An 18169-nucleotide genomic window follows, 5' to 3' on the forward strand; every position below is an offset into this window, starting at 1 on the left:
TCTGCAGGTTATTTGAGCATCCCAAGAGCTGAGTACTTTAAGAGTGGAGCTTTGATCCAGCAAAATATGTAGTGCTCTTGTTGCCCATACAGCCTTCTCAGAAGGAAGAGCGAGCATGGAGGCTCTGTGTAGCAAAGAGCTTTTGTTGTCATCAATGATCTCTTCATTGGATGCTTTCACAGATAAGGCCTGGATTGTATTGCTTGGGAAAGGAGCTTTACTGAGTGTGTGCACTACTTCCTTTTTTGCACAGAGATCCTTCATTTGTTAAGGAATTGCAGTGTTTCAGAGTTGCCGCATATAAGGGAATTGCATTTTTAACAAAGTCTAATTCTGCAGAGAGATTAACTGCCCCCTTCTGCTTAACCCCAGGTTGAATGACATGTGTGTGGTGATAAAATGTGTAGTACAAGTGCCTCTAATGTAGTCAAGGTATAGAAAGGGGATCTAGCTTTTGTCATATCGTAATCATAGATTTAATGAGAATGTGGCTGTTACATCTCAGATGGATATCTTCTAGCTCAGAATAAGGATATGTTACCATAATGCAGAACTTTTTAGGAAACTGCTGCTCTTTATTTTTTTCCCCACAGGACATGTTGATGACAACATATTTAAGCTTTGGAGATGCAGCGGAGTTAAATGTGTAGCTTCACTGATTTTAAAAGGATCCAATTTACACGAGCTGTGGTTCTAAACCAATATCAAGCTTTGCACCAACCCTAAGTTAACACAGAGAGCATCTCACTTCAGGAGGAAGGACTCAAATAGCCATATGAACATTTCATATGCAAATGAAAATTAACTCTTCACAATCCCTCAAGAAGGCTCCAGTTGTCAAACTCCTTTTACTCTGGGAATTTTCCCCTTCCATCTAGCTCTATTCCATGAAGAAAACATTTCCCTCTTCCACCAAAAAAAACACACTGCATTGAAACACTGCAAGATGCAAGAGGCTAGAGCTGGGCGCCTCATCTGTGTCTGAGCTGTGAACACAGTCAGGTCCAGCCCTCCCAAAAAAGCCATACAAAGTGTCAGAATGCATGATGGTATTCGTATGCAGCAATTTGTGTATCAGCACTCCCTGTGTAAGATTCAAGAGCAAGTTTCAATTATAGTCCTTTTAAAAACGTTTTGAAAATGCTGCTACTTCATGCCTATTGATTTCCTTATTGAAATCAATATTCATATAATGAGGTCTGAAGCATTTCTGACCCATGTAAATGCAGTGAAATCTTGTGGGGGGCAGGGAACACTCTGGTAATGGAAATTTAGGGATTTATCTTAAACCTGCATGAAGTATGGGCTCTTGAAAGACTTCTAGTAGGGCAGAGGGTGCTTTGGTATACTTAATTTTGACCTCGATTACATAGACATTTTTAGGTATGAGACAGGATCTTTGTTTATGCAATCACTTTGCAATAAACAGTAAAGTATGTCAAAGCAATAGTTATTTTACAAATTCTGCATGGTGCACAAAACAGATTAAATCCTTAGATGGTACAGTTGGTCGTGACTACCACTGCTGTTGGTCTGCTTGTGACCATCTAACTCTCATTTAAGAGTGTGACATGAATACCATCTACTTCTCCAAAGGCAGTGGTTTTAGTGGTTGTTTGGCCCCCTCACTAAGAATGTACATTTAATCAGTATCATGAGTTTATCTAGCTTCAGTTTCTGGTAACTAATATATATATATATATTTGTTTTTGATAAAAACTAAAAAACTACCTGCAAACTATCTGTTCTCTTGCTCTCTTATTAAGTGATGGTATTATTCCTTCATCCTGTCTTACCCTGCTGCTGATTGCTCTTAACCTTAAATCCATGTATAGATTGAATAGCATGGTTCCTAAATAGTTTTGTGATTATCTTTATGCATTTCTAAGTTAAACAAGTGAAAGGATCAGTGAGGAATTGGAAGATCCATGTCTTGTGTTGTGCCTCTGACTTCCTCCTTTGTCACAACTGGGGATATTTTCACCGGCAAGTGGTTCAATGCAGAAATATTCCAGCATGCTTCTAGTGCGTGGGTTTCCATTAGGAGGTAGATAACAAAGGTACCTCCATCTGTAGGCCATATATATGTAGTTAGTATACCCAAAAACCGCACTCAGGAACAAAATCAGCAGCGCTTATTAAACACTATTCTATATGAGAGGTTACAGTAGAAATAACATTATTGGTTACCTTGTACAGTGAGATAACGATGCAGTGGTACAATATTCAAACTATTCCTAAATATACATAGGTGAAAAGTTGTCAGAATTCATTCAGGGTGGCGCAAAGACACATCTGACTGTATCCTGACTGAGAGTAGTGCATTAGGTAGAGGGGACTTGATTGTTTTGGTGCCTTCCCTAAGTACTGTGTGATTGGATAACTATAGCTTTAATGTCTTTATTTGCTGCTTCAGAGCAGATAGCTTTGATTTCGGTGGTTTCCATTACATCAGGCTAAACTGTTCACCTAGAACTGGTTGAAGACAGGAAGAAAAATGCTGAATGGAATCAAAAGGGATATTCTTGTTCAAAAACCGAATCGACAAACTAACCCAGCACCTGTCCTCAGTAGCTGGTCGTTGATTTGTCAAAGCACAGCAGGTTTCCCACAGGGGAAGTAATCAGAGAATAAAGGAGAACAGGATGGCAGAGGTGCGTGGTGGCCAAGCAAGTGGTTGTGGTGCTACTGGAGGAAAGGCAGTCTGGCTTTTCCCCACCAGGGATTGCTCATCGGTGACTCTCACTCAGTTGCCATCAGCAATCTTGCCAGCACATACCCATCCTGTGCCGTTGCAACAGGTACGTGGGAGAGCTCGCACAGAATGCAAGGCTGCCCTCAGCATGAAGTGCAAAAAGGATGAACTTGCAGTGAGTAAGTGCAAAAAAAGAGAGCTTGGGATAATTAAAGGACTGATCTGACTCTTCTCCCAGGGAGGACTGGAAGAGCGTGACTTGCTTAGCCTAGCAATATTCAGAGGTGATACCATTGTTTCCTTATAATTCAGTCAGGAGAATAAATCTCTGAAGGAGAGGCTGCTGTCAGCACAAACTCATGGCTATAAACTGTGAACTGATTTCAGCTGGAAATCAGGGGCCTTCCGTTGTGCTGTTCTCTGTTGGGATATTGTGTGTATTACTCCCCACTGCTGCTGGCTCTTCCCTAGGGGTGGTTTGGTGGGATGTAGCTTGACTGTGTATGAAGGTTCTCTAACGGGGTAGCTGAACTGCTGGGTCTGAGCTCCGTGACCCAGCTGCAAACTTACCAGGTGTGTGAGCAAAATCTCTTACACAATTACTCTGCTTGCAGGCCCTTTACTGCATGGTTAGTTTCCTTCTCTGGCTCAGAGAGGGACTGGAAAGCAGTTTGAAAACATGGCAATTAAATGGAAGGGATGAGCATACTGATGGTAATTAATACAAATCAGAAGTTGGGATGGTAGGAACCTGGCACGGAAGCAAAAGGGTGTGGGGAGAGATGTGTGGCTGTCAGATTTTAGGATAGGAAACATCTTCTTCGTTTTTGTGAGGAATTAAAACTACCTCAGGAGTAGTACCAGTCTGTGGGTGGAGGGAGAGTAAAACAGGAAATAAGAAAGTAGATCTGATCAAGGCAAGTATTGGTTCCGTGTTTGCAGTAAACCTCTAATGGTAACCACATATGGTTGATGAGGCTTTCATTTCCAGTGGTGTAAGGGTTGTCACTGTAAGAGTGGACAACAGCATGAAAGTGGGTGCTTTTTTTAAGGGTTGAGCCCTTAAAACACCTTGCTAGTGCTCTTTTCAAGAACTTCACAGGAGCTGACTGTAGATCCATTTGATGATGCTGTTGAAAAATACACTGCAGTGAGATTGGTGGTTGCTGTTTGCATGTGACTTAGAATGAAGAAAGTAGGACGATGGATGCAAAGCCAGCACAGTGCTTGGTATGGTTTGAAACACTGGTAGGAGAAGCCTGGGAAGGTGTTTCTGAGGAGCTACTGGCTGCTGAGGAGTGAGTGCCCAGCAGGATCCGTGGCTCTGAGATAATTAACACTGTTCAAGACTGGGCAGGAAGCACAAACCAGAAGTTTTCAGGGAGGATGGAGCAATGGCAAATAATGCTGCAGAGTCTGGGATTGGGGCCACAGGGGAAGAAATTCACTGTGTGGATCTGAGTTAAGTCAAACAAGAGGAAATAACTCTAGTAGCAATGTATCCAAGCTGATTATTTTGTTTATGCATGCTGCTAGAAATCAAGCTGTTTTCCTCAATTAGGCATGCTTCAGATGGTCAAGTCTTCTGCTTTAGTGGAACATATAAAAATAATTTATCTGAATTTATCTGACGTGGGCTGTGCTTGAGCTTCCCATGTGCATCTCCTCTAGATGCTTGAATATCCTGTGTCTGAGAAGCTAACTGCAAGGGCTGCTATTTACCTGCTATTATTTTACCTGTTATTAAACATTTTTTGTAATGGTAATAGTTAGCAGGGGAAAAGTTTACTGAAGTGACTGAAGTAATAAAGACGAGTACAGCAATTCCTAACATATTAGTGTCAGCTTGTGAGTAGCAAATGTTGAAAATCATGACTGATTTTAATGTCATCAGGAAGTTTGCCTGACCTGGTGCTGTATGGCGATACAAAAATCATTTACAGCTGTGAAAGGAGGCACCTGACAGAATGGATCTCACACCGAAGCCTGGCTGAGACTGAGGTAGTTGATTCCAAGCTGTGCTCTGCAGAGCTACTTATAGAAGCAAAGAGCAACTCAGAACCTAAGTCTGTTGGTAAGTTTCAATTCTTTATGCAGGCTTCTGCAAATCGAAAAGGGTAGGGACAGAGGGAAATACTCCAAGTGTGAAAAAACAAATAAAACAGATCACCAGGGGACTAGTGAGTTGGTGGCAACCAATATCATCTAAACATAAAAAAGAAAGTTATCCAAGGTAACAGGCATGGTCTTTGTTCTTGAATTACTTTTCCTAGATATATATCAACTTTTGTGTAAGATTGACTCGCATTGCTGTTTTTGAGCAAGGTTTCAGTGGTACCTGAAAGGCACTTGAAGGCATGATATTGGGGACTGAAAGGTAACTGGAGCTAATGGGATCCAATGCTAGTGATGAAATTTGCACCCCCAATGACTGTTGACCTACTTCTTAAATCTCAAATTTTTGGCTTATGTTCTTAGCTAACACCATCTTGCATGCCTTCTAAAGTTTGGGGTTGCAGTGCTGATTTTTTTTTTTTTTTTTTTTTTTTAATCTCCTCCCACAAAGTTTTTTGCAGAGCAGTGCTAAGCTGGGTGCAGCCTCCAGGGATGGACCTGCTGCAGCTACCCAGGAAACAGTGACGCAGCTGGAGTGAAGCCTTGCACAGGCACTACTGAACCAGCCAGCAAAACAACTTGCTTTAAAAAGCTGCAGATGCTAAACCTGGGGCCAGTCCTTGAATCTCAGAAATTAAGGGACAAAACTTGCCAAAATGCCCTTAGGTATTTTTGAATGGCTAGCAAATGTAGCTATAGGTGTTTAATCCCAGAATCCATTTAAAAGGGCTTAAATCCATACATATCTACAAATGATGAATTAAGTGGATCAATTTTGCCTTATGTGTATTCATCACCATACTGTTCATTAGCTGAACAAAGAAAATAGCTTCAAGATTTCAGATCAAGAGTCTATCAAGGCTTGGCAAGCTGTACAACTTACGCAGAAGCATGGCCTCATGGGACAGGAGTGCTCCGGTGTGACCTTGAAAGCGTGATTTTGCAGGACAGTGTGGGCAGGCATGTCATGGCAGTAGGGCTGTGGGGAAGTGGAGGGACTTGGTGGCTTCCTCACCTGGACAGTGAAAGCAAGGCACTTCTCCAGGGTTGGCCCAGCAAACAAATGCCCTTACAGAAACAGAATACAGTGTTTCCTACAGTGAACTGTGGGAAATGCTAAACCTCACTGTTGACCCTAAAATATTTTGTTCTGGTTATCTTTAAACACTGATGATTGTGGAGCAAAGCATTGTTTTGGCCGGGAAAGCAAACCGTTCCAAAGCCTTTGCTCCAATCATTTTGAAGGAGAAAACAAAATTCTGCCCAAACCAGATGCACATCAAAACGCTTTGCAAATATGGTGCTTTACTTGGTGAGGACTTATATTTGGATTTTTATTTCTAATTCTATGCAGATGCTTACAGCTTGCTGCAGGAAAGTTGGGTGAGAGCTACATTCCTTGAATATGTCCTAGTGAAGGAGCAGCATCCAGCTCATCAGATCATGCCTAGCTCTTCCTTGTGTAGACCTTCAGCTATAGAATAGCTAGTAGTGTATGGTGAGGAATAGGGAACAAGAGATGCTTGCTCTGAGTGTCAAGTTTAGCAGGTTGTGCAAATGAAATAATTGCATTTCTCTGTACATCTTTAATCGAGTAGAACTACATTCCAGCATTCTTCAGTACTGGCAAAGAGCCTTATCTAACTTTACTTTAGCTTCTGGTTCTGGTCTGGAGCACAATGCCATAGACGGCTCTGTTGCTTGGTCTAGTACCATTTGATGTGGACTGTACCAGAAGTCTGATGAGAAATCGTTTAGCTGACATGGTGTTCTAGAAAGGAAAAAAGAGTGGCCTATTACTTCTATTACCGTAGTGTTAATGCCCAGTGGATACTTGAATTCAGTTTCTCTGGTATGCTCAAGTAACAGCAGAACTCCTGCCCTCTCTCTAGGTTGTGCAAGCTTGCTCAATGGAAGCATGGGGAGGAAACAGAAGGGGCTGAGAGGAAGGATTACTATTTCTCTTATTGATGGGTATCAGCACCACCAGGCTACAGTATACAATTAGCTGGCATCCTGACCACGCTTAGTTCCTGCCCTGCTTTTAGATCTTTGTCTCTATACTGTATTTATCCAAATCTGAAGTGTGGAAAGTTTTTTGGAGAGCCTCTTAAAAGGTAAACTAAAAGAGATGTAAAGTCTTGTAACTGGAGCTTCTCAGATGCTACCTAGGATGAAAGACGGTCAAAATCCTTCAGCAGTGTTCAGGCAATTTAACTTGATAAGGCATCGGAGTGAAGCTCCCTGGGAAACTTTTTCCTGGTATTTCCAAGCTTGTTTTTTGAATTAATGTGTAAAATTAGGTGTAGGCAACTGTAAAGAGTCTATCAAGCAGACAGGAGGCTTCTCCACAGATCTGGTGGGTAAGGTCAGAAAAAAAGAGCAGTTTTGTTAATCTTTCTGATGAAGTGCTGCTACCAGGAGGCATTAATGTTTATCCATCGATATCTATGCTCTGAAGCCACATTACAGCTCAACCAATGCTCCTCCATTTCATTGTGTAATTCATCCCACCATCATCACAAGTTTGAACTATGCTTATAACCTCAGCTCCCAATATGCTGAATTGGCGATAAAATCAAAGTGGGGGGAGAAATATTTTTTACAAAGAGCAGACATTACTCCTTTTTGACAAGAGACAAATGTTTCATTCAAATGCTGCATTTCGCATATTGGAAACAGTAATGAATTCTTGTGCACCTTTCTCCCTAGTTCACAATGTCAACCCCAGGCATAGAGGCACCTCAGGCTTTTCTTACAAAATTAAATTTAATGTTACACCCTCCAGTGGAATGATGCATAAATCAAGTGTTTGATTTGCATGGACTCTACTGAACAGCCCCATTCTGTGCAAATATAAACCCAGTCTTGAATATTATGTCAGGGACAGGAACAAAGTAATCCAGGGTTTCCAATGAGAGTCTGGTACCAAGTGTAATTCAGGCTGGTATTATGTTGGTCTCATGTCAAGGCTGTTATTACAATTCTTAGCTTTTACCTCCTTTTTTTCATTTCAAAAGAAAATGTTTTTTCCTGACCTTCTTGTATTTTGGCAAACCAGTATGCACCAGTGCTATTTATACACTGTTGTCTGCGAGGAGCTGAGATGGAATTGTTGGAGGCTTTTTGTTTTTACTTTTCTCCTAGATGAGCAGTGAGGGTAGCAGGATATAGAGCTAATAAACCAGGGCAAAGCAAAGATGATCATGGAATAAAAATGCAAACGGAAAGAAAAAGATTAGGTGGCTTTTTACCCTGTTTGGAAAGAGGCTGCCTTCCATGTGAGTGTTCGGGGGCATGGACTGGGTCAGCAAAGTTAAGTGACTTGGAGGCAACAAATGTATTCAGCTTCAACATACAAATGTATTTGCGTTCAACATGGTGCAGATCCATCTGCTGGACTTCCTTGTGTAGCCAGGCCATTCAGTGCTGCTCTGCCATTTACTTATTACAGATGCATGTTCGTGTTTTCTTCATAGTGGCGATTATTGCAGCTCCAGGGAGCTGTAAATACTGCTCCTCACGAACTCAGCTGAAATGCAGATCACCTTTGAGGCTAATGTTTGAGATGCTGAGTTTCTGTCTACCCAGTAAGGTTTTTCTATAGTGCTTGTGTGTTTGCTGTATTGGGATGGGGCTTCTCTGTGTACGTAAATACATCAGGTTCTCATGCATCCTCCTCTTTGCCACCTCGATTAAGTGTAGGAGCTCATCTGTCTTTCTCGATAGGTGCTGCAAAGTGATACCCTACAGGAATTCATTTTATCTGTATATTGGTGAGGATTTGCCTCCAAGATCTACCGGTCTCAAGGTTACATTACAGAGCATGACGGCAATAGCTCTTAAGATCAAAAGAAAATCTACAATTAGTTCACTGATCAATAGATCAGCAATCTAATATTATCAGTCTTGATTACAGTTGAATGATGTCCTCTCCTCCAAACGGGATTTTACAGTAAGTGGCTGCATGTGTAATAGTTTAGTAAACCTGCTTTCATTTAGTTTCAGAAATGAGGCTTCCTTTTATTTACTCAGACTTATGCAATAACCTTATCTTGGACAAAACCTTGTCCTCATTTTATAACATAATACTGGATCCCTAATATATATATTTTTTTATTTTTAGCAGAAGGCTAAAAGAATAAGCTCAGCAGCTTATTCTATGGTTTAATTTTGCCATTTGTTTTCCAAGAAGCAGAACACAGTTTTCTTTGATCAATCAGTAATTAGCAGGAAATCAAAACTCCACTTTTTCCAACTTCTCTTTTCTGAAGGAGGCCATCTCCTTCAGAACACGGAACTGGCCAAGGACGTGGCAGTCAACGCCAGTGCTGGCCACAGGGACAAGAAGTGGTGGAGTTAAGACCCGCAGTAGGGCAAGACAGGCTAAGAGCAGGGTAAGCCACAACTGTGGGGCAGGAAACTTTGTCTGTCCAGGGATCTGTGTAGCAGCATCCCATGGGAGGCTGCTCTGTAGGGTAAATGTGTCCAGGAGAAACCATCTTCAGGGACAGTCTTCCCTAAGCACAGTAACCTTTCATCCACATGTGCACAAAAATCTGCAGGCAAGAAAGGCAGCCAGCCAGCAGGGTTAAACAGGGCAATCCTGTTTAAACGAAAAGGAGGGAAGAGAAAAAGGCCTTTGGGAGATACAAATAAGGATGAGCTACTGAAATGTTCAAAGACATCACCCATAAAATTACTAAAGGATAACTAGAATAAAATTATCAGGGCAAAGTTAGTAATGCAAAGGCTCTATTAGATTTTAAACTGGTGTGGGATGTGAAGGGATAAAACTAAAACATGGGGTCCCAGCTGAGTCAGGTGGGCAACAAATTAAGACAACTAGGGAGAAGACTGAGGTATCTGATGCTGCCTTGGCCTTAGTCTTTGGCAAGGTAGGGTTGCAAGACAGGGAGGGAAATACAACCTGCAGGAGAGGACTGGATTATGGGCTATTAACTGGACATGGACAAATTTCTGGGACAGATGGGATAGGAAAAATAAAAACAAGGATCTGTCAGCTATATGTTGGATCAGAAATGGTCTTTCTGTGCATCCTATGAATTAAGTGTCCTTCTGACTGCTGAAAAACACTTTCTACTCTTAGCATTGCTTGCACTACTGACCTTTTGTGTTTGGTACTTGATTTCAAATCTTGGGTCTCTGTACACCTTAGCTGTGGGTACATTTGTTAATGGCTAATGGTAACAGGGAAGAGAAATTACATACCTGTCCCAGACCAGCCACACTGAGGTCTGTATGCTGTGCTCTGTGCCCACTATGGGCTCTAGAAACCTTGGGTACTCAAACTCTTCCCGGCCTTAAGTATTCCATATGATACATCCCATATACCCAGAATCACTCTTCCTTCTGTCAGTGTGATGCTAAACCTTTGCCTACATTGTTGAAGGTTTTAATCTGCTGCTATCAGTGTGTTCTTCAAAGGATGCTTCATGAGAACAAAGAGCCAGTTTTTTTTTGCAGGTAGATCTTACCTTTTGGTCTGAAAACTGAGCATTGGATAAAGCACACTGTATGAGGGCCTACGCCTGCTTGAAAGAACTTGTGAAGCAGAACATGTGTAACAACACCTGTGTTGATGGGAAGCATAGCACTGGATTTCACTAAGGGGCCTGGAATGTGTTGCTGATTATGACTGATGAGGTCCATTGTACAGATGAAGAGGTCTGCTGGAGGAAGGGACTTAAAGCCACCAGTAAAAAAGTGTATTTAGTTGTACTGGGGGATTGTCACCCTCACCATCCCACTGGTACTGACTTTGTGGTTTATTTCTTTTGAAATAAGGGCTGAGTCACGGGTAAACAAAATACATAATTATAAAATACTTTTACTAGCCTTAATTGAATAAGAAGAAATAAAATCCAGCCCCCAGAGTATGTCACATACCCAGCATTATAAAATGAGAACAATGTTTTGTATCAGGCTTTTCCAACTTCATAATGCACCAAAGAGTAGATCTTGAAATCAATTAGAGGTCTTAATTTTTACAGTTTGAACTATGGATAATACCATTTGTGGAAAAACAGGCTGCCAATTTGTATGAAAATCAGTATTCAAACATTTTTTACTTTCTACCTGTCCATAAGTCCCAGTAAGGTAGATTTGGAGCATGTTGCCAAATTCTTTGAGGACTCTTGCAGAGAACGTGGATTAGCAGAGTGAGTTAAGTGGGGCTTTTTCTGCCAGTAAAACTTCATTGCTCTTGCACTGGGGGTGATGCACAATTTGGAAATGGTGCATTTGCACTCAGTCCATTGTCCTGATACAGCACGTGTTCCTCCTGATTTATCCCTTTTCCCATAAATATCTCTGCCGGCCATTGTCAGGCACAGGTTTGGATGAACATCTGGTCTAATTGGGTATGTCCCAATTTAATTAAAAACCTCGTGATTGTCATTTGGCTGCCCTTTAAGATAATGCTGTCATCTTGAAAGACCTACCTTAAAGCGTGGTTCTGTACTTTACAGAAAGTGTTATTCACAAACATCTGAAGTTTTATTGTTAACAGAGCCTTTTAGGAGTAAATAATACTTATGTTGTTTTAGGATAGTTTGAACATACCATCTAGTTCATAACTGGGCTATCTGAACATCCCTTACTCTTCAATGTGCTTTCAGACATCATTGCAGCACCTACCCGTTCTCCAGTCTTGTATCCAAGGGGCGTTGCACAGCCCATCACTTGTGTGGTGAGGTATCTGAAATGGCTGTGTGTAAAGCCTGTGGAATGGTCAGTTTTGAAATTCAACCTGTCAAACACTTTGAAGGTGTTGGAGAGGCAGGCCATGTCTATGCACTTCCAGGTTCCTTTGTTAGCTTGCCTCTTTTTTCTCCTTTTTTTTTTTTTTCTTTTTTTCTTTCTTTGTTTTTATAGTTATAAAAGGTAAGAGTTTGGCATCTGGGCTTTGACAAGAGTGCCATTTGGTAAGGGCCCACACAATAACCCTTCCCCCACAAGAGTAAAAGTTATGGTTCAGAGGAAAAGGAAGCTTGATCTAGGATCTTGTAATGCACTTGGAGTTCAGCACTGTGTCAGATTTCTGTTTGTCATTATTGTGGTTAAGGGAGGATGTGAGTGGTGACCCTTGTCTTGATTGAATATGTAATAAATAATGACAATGGTGGGAATGTATTTTAATCAAGGTATGGGAAAATTGCAGCTTAAAAAGGTAACAGAAAAAAACCTCCAGTTTTATCCACTACCTGCTAATGTAATATCATAAAGCAGCAAAGGCTCTCGCTCTTAATACAAATGGGGAGAATTCAATTTACTTCAAAGAACAACCTTAATAACATCCTTGGAAGGCCTGAATTGCTTTTGAATTTTCTGTATGAAAGACGATATAGTTTAGGGATGTCATCTCTAATCAGTTGGCTCTAAGCTGGAAACCTTGAAAACAAAAAACATCCCAACGTGAGCCCCTAGGCCCCCAAGCTTCAGCATGCAGCATCTCAGCGATGCATGTAGAGGCATGTGCTGGTGCAGCTGGTTGATCTGTGTCCCCGTAACCAAACTTCTTGCTGCAGACAGAACATCATCTTTCTAGCATTTTATTTTTTGAGGTGGCCTTTATCATGCCAAACCAAAGACTGGTTTTTAGAGCTGAGAAAGACCTTGGCTTGGGCTAAGGAATCTTTTTTTCCCCTCAGCAGTTTTCTTATTAAATTATTGTGGCAAATGACTGCAAGGGTATTCAGTGAAACAAGTACAAAATACATCTCCCCAACTAGCTCCATGTCTTTTTTTTTTTTTTTTTTTTTTTTTAATCAGACACAAAGACTAATGAATTGGGGATGACTGCAGTGGTAAAATCCAAATGTGGAGGATATTTGCTGTCCTTGCTAATGGGAGAAAAATATAGTACACCATTGGCCTAAAGGCTACAGCTGTGATTCCTTTGTAACTTGGAGTGCATTAAAAAAGCTTCAGTCAGCAAGATAAGTTAATTTTTAATGACCTTTATAAACTGTTTTAGCCTGAAACTCAGGAGCATCTCTTTAAGATTAAATGTTTAAATCCTTTTAGTTTGGGACTGCTCAGCATCTTGAGTTCTCCTTTGTTTCAGAAGAAACCTCCAACATCTGTAAACAAATTCTGTTTGTGATAATTATTGTCAAACTAATGAGGAGCTAACATGGCACCCTTAGATGTTTAGTGGTTCCTGTCTCTGCAATGCTAACCTGGTCAGAGAGCTGCTGTCTCTTCACTAAGAGCTCCCAAGGTGTGCATCACCACTGGTGGTTGTTCCTTACTTGTGCTTACTGGTGGGGGAGCAAACCCAGCCCTCACCTTCCCATTCATCTGATCTGCCACAGCTGTTCCCTGGACAAAGACCTTCAAGAAAAGGACACTGTAAGAGAGTGAAATGGGTCTGCTTTGAGAAACTGTACTGGAATCTAAATGGTTGCAGTGATCAAATAAAACAAGTGAGAGCATGGCTAAAACATTAGGCAGACAACTTGGCTATAAGCTGCTTGGTGCCTTCATTTCAGTGTGGCTCTGTGCATAGTCTGTGAATCCTTTGTTGCATTAAAGGATGGATCTTGTCTCTAAGATCAATAGCCCCTAAACAGACTACTGCATTTCAGTGTAACTTGTCTCCTATGTATGCAAAGCTGTTCACTCCTTAGTGTGTGGGCTGGGTAGTTTGTAAATTAAACTGCTTCCATTGTTTCACTACTCTAGCATGCTCAAAAGGACAAGAGCAAAACCACAGCAGGAGAAGACTGGGTGGACTAGGTGCTACATGCCTCGCGTTTTCCCTGCTTAGGGGATAAGTCCACATAAAGATTCACTGTCCAGAGTTGGATGCTCACGTTGTAATCCCCCAAATACTTTTCTGGGTACAACAGAAGGAGTCTTCTAACTGGAAATATTATCTTTAATCAATGAACGATTATAAGTGGAAAAAATCACAGTGATCGGAGAAAATGTGCTTTTTCCTCAGATCAGAATGTGAAGTCGGGAAGAGTATCATAAAGTCATACACCTTCTTCAAAATACATCAGTCTAATGAAGGTTGTTATTCCACATACAAGCTTCTCTTGCCCAGTTGTCCGCGCTAAACATGGAAGCAGGCCAGAAACATTAAAAATGTTTCTGGTTTTGCCATGCCAACCTAAATGAGATGAATTCTACTTGCTCTTTATGGTGACTGCAGTGATGAGCAGCTATCCTGGAGTGCATTTGATTGCATCGGGCATGAATAGTGTAAGGCTTTTCTTTTATTTAGTTGTGTCAACTTGGTGTATGAGGATGATATTTTGCTACCCATTGTTACACAGTAGAGAAATAATGTCTGTATTAATCATCCGATTAATCTGATGACTTGCAAGTATTTTACTTATTTGGTACATTGAGATTCATGCTTTTTGTTGTTTTGAAGGATAATTATATGAACCTGTGGTTGCTATTTAATTAATTTATTGGCAATTTATAGCTCGATAGCCTCATTTGATGATGCACAAAGTGAAAAACCTACTTCAGGGTCTGAATAGAGAAAACAATGCCAAGGCTCTGCACAGCACTAGCAATAAATGTGTGAATGTTCTTGTGGAAATATGGTTGTTTACGGAAGTTTCTTTAATTAACATACAAAAAGTATCTCAGAATATAATTGCGTTAACCAGGTCTGAATAGAGCTTATAGTTTCCAGGGGGATTCTTTAGAAAGCTGAAGACCCAGAAGAAATGTACAGCTGCACGATTTTCTGCAGAAAACTGTACTTTCCGCATGCTGCTGAACAATACAAAATGCGTTATTGATCATATACATGATTGTATGAAGGTTAGTGAAGGGGGGATACCCTCTGTAAATTTCCTTTGATCCTGCTAAATGTTGTTACCAGAGTGCTACAGGAAATAAGTGACTGTAATGATTTTAGAGTGGCATTATTGTTGGCTGTAGCAAAGATGAAATGCTGCCTGTGTTCCCTTAGCAGACTTTACTGTAGTGCCACCATGAAAGACCTGAAGATCATTATTTACTGGAAATAAAAGAACAAGGCAGAAATCGATTACTATGACACTAGATTTATGTCTCCATTGTACTCTATATACATCTCCTATTTGTTCTAACTTCATGGAAGGATATTTAATACATAATGGAAAGAGGCTTTTGCTTTTGATTTATTTTTTGTTTATTATTTTTGGCATTCCTTGGAGAAATTCTGGAAATCAATACTTGGATGTAAGTGTGCATGGATGCAGGTAGTGGGAGGCAGTGGCAATTGATGTTGCAGTGCATCTTTGCTCTGACGTGAAGATCTGGCATGCACAGAACTCAGTTTTGGAAATAGAAAACACTCAGCTTAGGAGGGGATAGAGCTGTGTTTCATCTGTCCTTTGATGCATACAAGGATCCAAGAAGCATAGGTAAATTCATGTGTGTAGCAAAGCCGGAAAAACAATCCCGCTGTACTATTTAGTTGCAAGCGTAAGTACTAGTTGTATCAAGATGAGCGATGTCTTAAAATGTCTTAAAATGGGAGGGGACAACGGAAATGCTGAGGAAATTCAGGTGAAACTGTTTGAAGATGAATGTGGCTTTTATTTCTCTTCTGTTTTTTCCACCTCTTAGGAGGTCTGTAGTTCACTTTGCACATGCCCCAGTTTCAGCTGAGCATTTTAACTAACCACTTGAGTGTGGGAGCTACAATGTCAGCAGAAGACACAAAGAGCTACATGTCTAAAAGCAAATACACAAAAATACTGGGATTTAAAAACAAACAAACAGAACAAAAAGACCTAAGTCTGGGTATTGAGGTCCCATGCTGCAGTAAAAATACCTCTTGCATTAGACCTTAGAGAAGTTTGAAAGCAAGGTCATCAGCCTACCCAAATCATAGAATATCCCGAGTTGGAAAAGGGATCCGTAAGGATCATTGAGTCCAACTCCTGGAATAGCTTCTGGAATACCTCCTGGAATAGCTTCAAATAGTTTCTGGTAAGATGTAACATGTAAACGGGATGGCATTTAAGATAGGATCAACTAATTAGCTGGTGACTGCTCAGGCATAGATGAAGTGGGCTCTGGTGCATTTCTTGTTCCAGAGGAAACAATATGAGATAATTGCAAGTCAGAGGGCCTCCCAAAGCACCCAAGAGCATGACCTTGGGTCTCCTCTCACTGCTGCTGTCCTAGAGTGCAAGATTGGTTCTCCAAAAACTGAGCCCCTTCCCTAAACCTCTTGTCTCACATGTAGAATAAGGAATTTTAATATTGTTGGTTCAAATCACAATAACAGTGAAGATGGTCTGTGGATGATGTGTGACCCCGTGGACTGTATTTGAAACTGTTTGAAATTGAAATTTCATACATTGTCTGTATGAAAGACCACTGGGCTTTGCCCAGAGAAGCACCTGCTCTTCCACCTGATGGGCTGCTCCTGAACCCCGTAATTGGATGGCAACATGAAGTATTAAATGCTCCCCCTATCATTTGTGATATGGGGAAAAAAAAAAAAAAAAATGCTGCTTCCTAAGCCAAAAGGTTTATTCCCTTTATTCCATGCTGGTTTTTAGTCATGAGTATGAGCAGATGTCCATCAGCAACAGTTAAGTTTATCTTGTGTGATGCTGATCATCAATAGCTCAGAGTATGTGTATCTGGTTGTGCAATTCAGAAAACATGGCTGCCTTTCTAAAACATCTATCAATAATAATTTCTAGCTGATATATAGCTTTATGAAAAACAGTCAGCATCAGCTGAAGCCTAGCAATGCATCTCCACCAGGGCTTCCTGGAGCAGAGCGATCAATACCCTCAGTTAAGTTTATGAGGATGCCGTGAAACCCTGTAAATGCAGTGGCATTCTCTCCAACCTTTCTCTTAGCCCATCAGTTACAGACTAAAAGGTCAGTCTTGCTGTAGGAAAAGTCTGTCCTCAGTAAAGATTTTCTTCTTTTCCTGCTCTGCAGGGGGGAGGGTGTTTGTTTTGGCAGGAGCTGTTGCTTTACTGCAAACCTTGCCAAGGTAGCCTAAGAAAAATCCTACTTGCTGTTCTGAGCTTCTTGCTCTTCCATTTCTGAATTCTTTCTGGTGAGCCATGGATATTTTGCAGCTTTGCAGCAGTAGTGAGAGTGTTGGTGGCTGCAGAGCAGAGCTGGTTGGAAACGTCTATTCCATTGATGGTCAGTTAGCTCAGAAACGGGCACCATTGGCTTAGCTCCATTCACTCTGCTGCTTTGACCCCAAGGAGGAATGCTTTAGCTATTGTCCTGCAGTGTTCTCTAATGTTCTATTGAAAAACTGTCACCAAATGCATATGTGTTCATGTATATTCATAAACTCCTTGCAATGTTCATTAAATGATAAGAGGGTGGAAGGAGGGGAGGAAATACTAAATAAGCTTGAATAATACTGTGGGAATGACTAAATGCCTTCTTCAACTAATGAGAATAATCTAAATCTAACAACTGTAATACCTGCTAAAAAGCAGGCTACTTTCAGCCCTGAAATCTAAATGAAAGCTTGCTGGCCAGAGTCAAACCAGCCTGGGGAAAGCCCTGAGGAACCCTCCGTGTTAGGCTGAATGTTAGCTCAGCAGTGATGTTCCTGTTTTTTTGTTTGTTCGTTTTTTGAAATAAATGCTTCTGTCCTGGTATAGTGCTTTCACCCAACATGCCAAATGAGGGTGCAAAAGTGCCTCCAAAAATGGGGAGCTTTTTTTTTCTTTTTTTTTTTCCTTTGCTTCAGCTAAAGGCATGACTGTTAGAGAAGCCTTGAATGATTTACTTTGATGCACCAGTCTGAGGGCAAACCATAAAATAGTTCAGTGTGACAGGGCTCAACGGGCAACTCTCAGCAGGTGAAAATGTAGGACTAAAACAGAAAATGAATTGTGACCAATAAGTTTACTACAAAGATCTACCACATGTTGTGCTGATATATGTCTTCAGTACTGCGTATGCATATATTTATTTCATATTTACAGTATCTTCTGTGGGCCCAGAGGAGACCAGTGAATTAAAACCACTTCCAAAAGGGGTATGATCTGGCTGGACCATCCTCTCTGCTGGAGCCCTTGTGCAGCTGCAGCTCTGTATTGCTCCCATCTACTATCCTCTCGCTTGGGGACAGAGGGACGTGTTCCCCCTCCAGGAAGCAGTGCTGTTCACACAAGGGGTGATACGGGCCTTGTTCAGTACATGACATGAGGTAGGCTATGACATGCCAGATTTGGATGACTGCTGGGCATCTCCACACAGTTTAATGAATTCTTGCGTGAATGTGCTTGAAAGATCACTACCCAGATACAGCATTTGGCTGAAAATCCTTGTAAGCCTTCAATCAGAAAGTAGAAATCACACTGTGTCTCAGGGAACCCATCACACAG

The 18169-nt window shown here is 41.1% G+C and overlaps 1 long non-coding RNA gene across 4 annotated transcripts in view; it reads left to right on the top strand.

Annotated features, from left to right (window-relative positions):
- The first annotated feature begins 2665 nt into the window (after window positions 1-2665).
- LOC137856563 (uncharacterized) overlaps window positions 2666-18169 on the top strand; it is an 86077-nt gene continuing 70573 nt past the window's right edge. For 3 of the 4 annotated variants that reach the window (XR_011096588.1, XR_011096586.1, XR_011096589.1), the window contains exon 1: window positions 2672-2801. This is a non-coding gene — a long non-coding RNA (uncharacterized lncRNA). Of the gene's footprint in view, window positions 2802-18169 lie in introns of all 4 variants that reach the window. The other variant, XR_011096587.1, reaches the window with a different exon arrangement.

Source organism: Anas acuta, chromosome 4 (genome assembly GCF_963932015.1).
Source record: "Anas acuta chromosome 4, bAnaAcu1.1, whole genome shotgun sequence".
NCBI lineage: Eukaryota > Metazoa > Chordata > Aves > Anseriformes > Anatidae > Anas > Anas acuta.